At 38.5% G+C, this 8,281-nt stretch overlaps 1 pseudogene; it reads left to right on the forward strand.

Annotated features, from left to right (window-relative positions):
- Positions 1-3,358: 3,358 nt before the first annotated feature.
- LOC130863945 (HBS1-like protein) lies at positions 3,359-5,480 on the forward strand (annotated as a pseudogene).
- Positions 5,481-8,281: the final 2,801 nt, after the last annotated feature.

Raw genomic sequence — 8,281 nt, forward strand, 5'->3', positions numbered from 1 at the left:
CTGTCTGAAGAACAGCATTTTTAGGATGATGACCAAGAGTTCACCTCGCAAAGTGTGTAACTGCGCATAGAAGACTGAACACACTTGCACCCAAATTCACTGCAAAGATATTCAATGCTCTGTCTATTTTGGTTACAATTTTTTTGCTTTAAATTTCCTTAATACTATTAACAAGCTTTGCTTTGGTCACAGGGAAAGGTGGAGAGGTGCAAAGGAATAAACATTTCAATCTGATGCTTTCCTTTACATAGCTTCTATGCTGCAGTCTGGGCCTGACTCACTCTTACTTCTTAAGCTTCAATTCTTCACATTTTTCTTGTTCTTTTGAAGCATTTTAGAGCATAGAGACCTGCAGATTACTATTGATTAAGTAATTAATTAGTTCACTTTTCTCTACATAGCCCTGCCTGTCCTGGAAGTCACTGTGTAGGCCAGACCAGCCTGGAACTCAGAGATCGATCTGTCTCTACCTCTCAAGTGCTGTAATTAAAGGAGTGTACCACCAAGCCTGGCCTAATAACTTATTATTCCCTCCAAATATTTTCAAAAATATTAAAGTGATAAAAAGCTTGCAAAGATACAGATATAATTGTTTCATTCTGTAGCAAAGAGCATATTTGACTGTTGGAAGCATAAAAGGGTGATGTCTCCCTTACCTGGGCAAAGAACAAGTTTCTTTCTTGATCATCACAGAGATGAGGGGGTTCCTTACTTCAGTGTCTCTCAAGGACATTGTGTAAAGCACGTTCCTTACACACAGTCTCTAGAGCCTTGAGGAAAAGGAAAATTGATGTGAACAGTACACTTGTGGTGCTGTGACAGACAAGTTCTTTGTTGTTGACGCAGGAGGTCTCTGTCTTCTGCCAATGTCTGAATCTTTGTCAATCTAACCTGTTATCTTGGAGGTAGAGGTAGCAAAACCCTAAGATTTTTATAGACCTTGATATGACTCTTTGAAAACATTTTTATGTTTTTGGATGGATTAAATGTGGATGTAGCCAAAAGACAACTTCAAGGTTATGAGATGGAAAGAAATGTGTAAGCCAGTTTTCCCAGAAGTGCTGGTTAATACTTTAAGAAAAAAAATGAATCTTGGAAATACTCAATTTCAAATAACTGCATGGGGCATGATGTCCTCTAGGTAGGGTTTATATCAGTCAGTAGTAAACTACTTAGATGCAGTTCCAAATGGCCACAAGTAACTGCCCAGAAACCATAGATATTTGTTCTTTGCCAGGAAAAGTTTTTTGTGAATATCAATTGCTGTGTGTGTTGGAAAGTAGTTGCTGAGGTAATACTCTCCACTTATTTACCCTACAAAGGTGTCTCATAGTAAATTCATTCTTTAATAATGAAACTTCTCAAATCAGACAGCTTCAGAGAGGTGGCTAAAAGTCAAATTAATCTAAGGAAGAAAATTAGGGGGAAAGGAGAGAATTTGGTCATGCTATGTTTATTTGCTGAGTACGAGTGACATGGCTAAGTTTTGGCAAGCAATAACCTTGGATGGACAGAAAAGAGAACCCAAGGTTCCTAGTACATTAATTAGTTGCTTATGAAAGCAGTTTTTAATCTATTTGTAAAGTAACTTAGCCACAGGGTAATTGAATGTTTCCCTATATTCTTCATGTCAGAAAGTAAAACTAGTGGTAAGGATGTGATGGATGGAGAAGGCAGCATGTGGCCAGTGGTGACTGGCCAGAGCTTTCCACTGCCGTGTCTGGATCTCCCGCTTTGGAGACATTAGTATCTGTAACCTGTGCTTTGTAGTTCTGCCTCATTATGCTGATACGGGTGCTGTGAAGTCAAAAGCATGTGTAGAGATATGTCCTTAGTCAAAGTAAAGACAGGAGACAGGAAACATAACATATTGGACATAAATGACGAGCCATTGATTTCCTAGGGAGGAAAATCGTGTACTTAGACGAGCTCATCATAGAGAATTCACCTACTCTGGAGCCTGGCACTGGCCTGACAAGCTTAAAAATGTTCTTTTTCAGCTGATCAAGAGCAAATCTGCCTCAGGGGCAGAGTTACAAGGAAGCAACTGATATAGATAAATGAATAAAATTCCAAAAGCCAATCTATTAATTTGCATCAAGACCTGAATGTGTTGAAATGATGCAAAAATTGTGTTTGCTGACTCATGTATTTTCTCCCTGTGGCAGATCTCACAAGGACAACGTTGGACTAGATGCTTCCCCACTAAACCATAGAGTGTGTTATATAATATTCAGGCCTGAGTGCATGGGTCAGGGAACTCTGTGATTTTGAACACAGGACTCTCAAATTAAAGCATGTATACCTAATGGCATATTAAGCTTCTTCTTTTTTTTTCTTTTAGCAAGTTTTTATTTCTCATTCTTTTTCTTAATTAAGATATAACTGTGTTTTTACATAGATATCTTGGTTGCAATTTCAGCTTTTGTGAGGGTTTGTACCTGTCACTCTGATTGACAGTCATTTATATAACATATGATTGAAATCTGGCACACAGCGCAAGACTCTCGAGGTCCGAGGAAATCAATTCTACACATAGCAAATCTGTGCATGGTGACATTTCTAGCAATCTATCACTTTTCTTTGTCTTTCCATGGCCTTTCTTTTACATGTAATTTAGTGTAAATTCATGCTTATAGAAGTTTATCTCTTGTGACTCTTCAGAGTGGTGCCCTGCCAAAAGCAGTTGGAAATCCCTTTAAACAAGAACTTCAATGCATGAAGAATCATTTCAGTTGTATGTAGCTTAAATATCCAGAGCACCTCTCAAGAATATTTGTTCTTCTATAATAATTTCAAGAAATATGCCACCTTAACAGAAAAAAGCACTTTGATCAGAGCACTAAATATTTATCCAAGAACAGATGATCTTCAATTAAACTTTATATACTGACAGAAACAGTTTACTTCTGCCGAGGAATTTATATTTATGTGTTTGTATGTGTAGGTATTGGATTTTTTCAAGTGATATTTTTTTAATCAGCAAGATGGAAGTCATGACCCTTATGTTTATAATATTGATGAATGCTTCTCTACCTCTTAAATCTAAGGTGCAATGACATTTTAAGGAACATTGAACTTAAGGGTGATCTTAGTGTTGTTTACTACACAAACGGCCTTTTCTTTTTGTGTTTACCAAAGCTTAGCATCGTAGATTTTCTACATAACATCACTTATACCTATTGACAGACACCAGTTTCAACTGAGATGGTATTTTGATGTGACTTTTCAAATGGACATCAGATATTGGCATGTATTATAGATTATATGCATTCATCTTTTAGCTGTAAATTAACTTTCTTGGGTGTGACGTCGCATATACACAGATGTTTGGCGCAGAGGCCTGGCAGAAGCCAAGATGGTATGGAAGAGAACTGCAGGGCACACTTGGCATCTTTCTCGGTCTGAGCCTAATTCTTTGGAAGGGACTGTGGCAGACGCCCTGCATGTTGCCCTGGCCTGGCATCAGACCATCCGAGAATATAACTACAATGGAAATTTCAAAGAAGATGATTTGTATAGCCAGTCTATGGAGGATGATTATTGTATTTCACCATCAACAGCTGCTCAGTTTATTTACTCATGATGTGACAACCCTGTAGAAGAATATGTTTATGAAGATCTGAAAGAGTCATCTAATTCTCTTTTGAATCACTGGTTAAGTGAACACGACAAAGTTTATCTTTGCTCGTGCCTTGATCACTTGCAAGAGGTCCTGGGAGATGCTGTGCCTGATGACATAGTGATTGAAGCAATTCTGAAAAACGAGTTTTATGTCCAGCAGGCTTCATCAGTGGTTCTGAAATGAGATAATGCACAGAATTTAAAGGAGAAGAATGAAGGAGCTATGTCTGCAGGAAAGACATCAAAAGGAAAGTCAGTTGGATCTCGGTCATCTTAGAGTGAGTCTGAAATTGTGCCAAAAGTTGCTAAAATGACTGTATCTGGGAAGAAGCAAACTATGGGGTTTGAAGTGCTTGGCTTAACCTGAAAGGAAAACGGAGATAGTCTGCATACACCTGACAAGGTACCTCCTGGTGATGATGGCAGCATTGCTTCTCCTAATGTTCTTGAGACCAGCACTCATAAATCTGCCCTCCTACATCCCCCGCCCCCTTCAAGCATCAGAAGAGCTGAGTTCAACTCCCACAACAGTGAAAAAGTTTGACAAGTTGAGGCTCCAGATAGATGTGAAGGCAAAGCTGGAGAGGCAGCAGGGCGGGAAGCAGCTCCTCAGCTTAGTGGTCATTGGTCATGTTGATGCTGGGAAAAGTACTCTGATGGGCCATTGCTTTATCTTCTGGGTAATGTAAACAAAAGAACTATGCATTAATATGAGCGAGAATCTTAAAAGGCTGGCAAGGCTTCCTTTGCATATGCATGGGTCTTGGAGGAGACTGGAGAAGAAAGGGAAAGGGGAGTAACAAGGGATGTTGGCATGACGAAGTTGGAAACCACAACCAAAGTTATTACATTAATGGATGCTCCAGGCCATAAGGACTGACTTCATTCCAAATATGATCACAGGAGCATCTCAGACTGATGTAGCTGTTTTAGTTGTTGATGCCAGCAGGGCAGAGTTTGAAGCTAGATTTGAGACTGAAGGGCAGATGTGGGAACATGGCCTTTTGATCCTATCTCTTGGAGTGACACAGCTTGCTGTGACTGTCAGTAAAAGAGGTCAGGTAAATTGGCAACAAGAAAGATTTTAAGAGACTGCTGGAAAACTTGGGCATTTTCTTAAGCAAACAGGTTTTAAGGAGAATGGTGTAGCTTTCATCCCCACGAGTGGTTTCAGTGGTGAAAATTTAATCACAAGATCACAGTCGTGTGAGCTCACTCGATAAAGGATCCTGTTTATTAGAATGGATTGATTCCTTCAAACCCCCTCAACGATCCATTGACAAACCTTTTAGACTGTCAGATGTCTTCAAAGTTCGAAGATCTGGCTTATGTGTGACTGGTAAAATTGAAGCTGGTTATGTCCATTCTGGTGACCAACGGTTAGCAATGCCACCCAATGAGCCTTGTATAGCAAAAGGAATCACTCTGATGAACATGTTAACTGGGCAGCAGCAGGTGATCACGTTAGTCTTACATTGGTTGGGATGGATATCACCAAAATCAACTTTGGCTGCATATTTTGTGGCCCCAAAGAACCCATTAAAGCTTGTACTCACTTCAGAGTCAGGATCCTCATCTTCAGTATTGAAGTTCCTATAACTAAAGGATTTCCTGTGCTGTTACACTATCAAATCTCAGCGACCCTGCTGTTATTCAGCGATTGAATAGTGTCCTAAACAAAAGTACTGGCGAAGTTACAAGCTGCTGACCAAAAGCCGGAAGGCACTGGTAGAGCTGCAGACGTAGAGACCAGTGGCTCTGGAGTTCTACAAAGTCTTCAAGGAGCTGGGTAGGTTTATGCTGCAGTACGGTGGCCCACGATAGCTGCTGGTGTTGTCACTGAGAGAAAAGAGTGATGGGTCCACCATGTTTCCACCATGTTCCAAATGCAGAGAGACAGTCAGCCATGGAGGCATCCATCCAGTGGTGCAGTTATGGAAACAGTGTGCAGTTGATAATGTTTGTAGGTGAGAGAAACTAAAGCTATAATTAGCTGCCAAGATGTATTAATAATCACCCCTGCAAAAGTTTCTATTTACCAACTGACAAAGAAAAACCAACATTATACTTCCATTTCAGTAGAAGTTTTTTGCTTTGGGGAGGTAGTAAAATGCATCTGTTTTCCCAAGACTTGTGGGGATTATTCGAGGATACTTAAATTATCATGAAATGGCCTCAACTTTCTGTCAAAGCAAAACAGTCTTTGTTTTCTCTTTTCCTTCTCCTGTGCATGTTTTAAGGAAGGACAGCTAATTGGGGCTTTTGACGTAGTCAGTCTTTGACTTGGAGCTTTTTTTAGATAACACTAAGAAAATATTTACTGATGGTAAATCTATTTACCCTCTATTCCGTGTTGAAACTGTGAATGTCCCTCACGTTCAACAATTCTACCTTCAGGAGTGTGATGTTAATGACTGAAATCTGCTCTTAGGTCACTGAGGTATTATTTAAGTTGAAAAGTCAGATAATAAAAAAAAAAATTAACTTTCTTTTTTCCCCTAGATCTGCAGAGTGTCTCAATGATCTGTAATTAAAATCTCCTCCAGAAGGTGGGTTGATTTACTTATTTCTAAAGTGCTCAATTGTGTAGACAGTTTCCCAAACAAGCACTAAGGCAATGCTCCTCCGTATTTATATTAACTTTAAAGTATTTATTTCTTGGATGAATTAGTTAACAGATTTTCATATGAGACTTTTGTACACCTTCCATCTTTGTTGATGCTTTCTCCCCCTGTTCTGCCCTTTAACCCCCAGTACACCTGTCTTAGGTTTTGCTGTGTTTTTTTTCCTCCCCCTTCCTTAGAAGCTTTCTTCTTTGACCCTTTTCAAGTATCCTGGCTTTTCTCCAAGCTCACATCAACTTGGATGCCTGCGTTTAACAGAGACTGAATCTGCTTATGAAAAAGGACATTTAGTATTTGTCATTTTGAGTCTGGTTCCCCTTAATATAAAGTTCTTTTATGCGTAATCTCTTTATTTATTGATGCCCAAGAGCCATAAGACTTCTAAAAAGCATTAACAGATGGCATCATAATGCTTATCTAAGACAAAAAGGGATTGCTTTAGCCTTCTCTCTGAAATTTTATTTAATGTGCTCTGCATATTTGTCAAAGTGCGATTCTTGGGGAATAAATTAGTTATTCTCCATGTTCTCAAGAGGACCCATAATTGAACATGTCAGACATCAGAATCCAGGTGAACCAAATTCTAAGAATTATCTTTATTCTCACCCCAATAAAATACAGTAAAGATCTAGTCAGGGTGAATATCAGGTGCAGTCCTTGATGACAAAATGTTATAGGGGACCGAGAGAAGGGGAGATGGAAGATGCTGCTAATAAGTCTGCCCCAGTCTCACTGGCTGGTCAGGTATTCTATGTGGGTGATCAAACTGTTTTGGAGCTAACACTCAATGCTTTACTCGGATTTTGGGAGCTCAGACCTCTTTCATGGAAAGCTTCCAACAGGCACAATGTCCCTCTTTTCATGGCCTAAGACATCTGGAAAATGTGTGATATCAATGAGAAAACATTGAGTATTCATGGAGTCCACAGGTTAGCCATCCTCCTAGAATGTAAATAACATCACATACAGAGAGGTTTATAAATTAATAATACCTAAAATTATGCTTCATGTTAAATTTCTACTATTTAGATATAAGTTTTTTTTAAATATCAGCAGTAATTACAAAAAATAGAAAACAGTATTTATTCTATATTAGAACTGAATCAATGAGGGTAATTTAATAATTCAGAAAGGAGCTATATTCATGGAAAGACTGCAATGGCCATGGTCCTCAGTCATGGCATAATATTAGCATTAGCCAATTTCCATCTTTGTTTAATTGTACCACTACAGATACCACGTATTGTCACCAAGAGCATGCCCTGCTTTTCTTACACTGTTTACTCATTTTATAGTATGCCCAAGAGATGTAATACTTTGGGAATGCTAATGAATTGGGTTTAGAAAAAAATTGTGTGGTTGATTCTATAGGATGCAAAGGTTTTTGGGCCATTGACATCTAGCAAGGAAAATATGTAGATATAACCATAGAAGGCTACAGATTAAACATTTATCTTATTAAGGACTTATCTTATTGATAAGCAACAATTATTAGTAGCCTCTAAAACATTTACACTGCAAAATATTTCTTTGAATGGCTAAAGTATCTACTCAGTTGTAATAGAACTCATTCATTCGCTCCTTTAACACTTGTGAGTGATGGCGTGGTGAAAGTTTTATCTTAGTTTGTGGGGGTAGTGTTTGAAAGACTATAAATTGAGATATAGATGATAAATATAAATCTGCATATATGTGTACCATCTGGGCATCCTCTGTGTGCTCTCTCTCTCTCTCTCTCTCTCTCTCTCTCTCTCTCTGTCTTTCTCTCTCCCTATTTTTCTCCCTCTCTCTCTTTCTTTCTTTTATCTCCCTTCCTCTTTTCCTCTGTCTATACCTCCCTTTCTCCCTCCCTCCATCCCTTCCTGTTTTTAGTTCCTTCTATTCATAAATTACAGATCAAAAATATTCTTAAAAATGTGCAACCTCTTCTGAATATATGCATAAGTATTCCTTTATCATTATTCCCTGCATAATATAGAATAACGAATATTACATAACATTTATATTTTATTAGTTATTATATAGATTCTAGA

This window comes from Chionomys nivalis, chromosome 1, assembly GCF_950005125.1.
Source record: "Chionomys nivalis chromosome 1, mChiNiv1.1, whole genome shotgun sequence".
Taxonomy (NCBI): Eukaryota; Metazoa; Chordata; class Mammalia; order Rodentia; family Cricetidae; genus Chionomys; species Chionomys nivalis.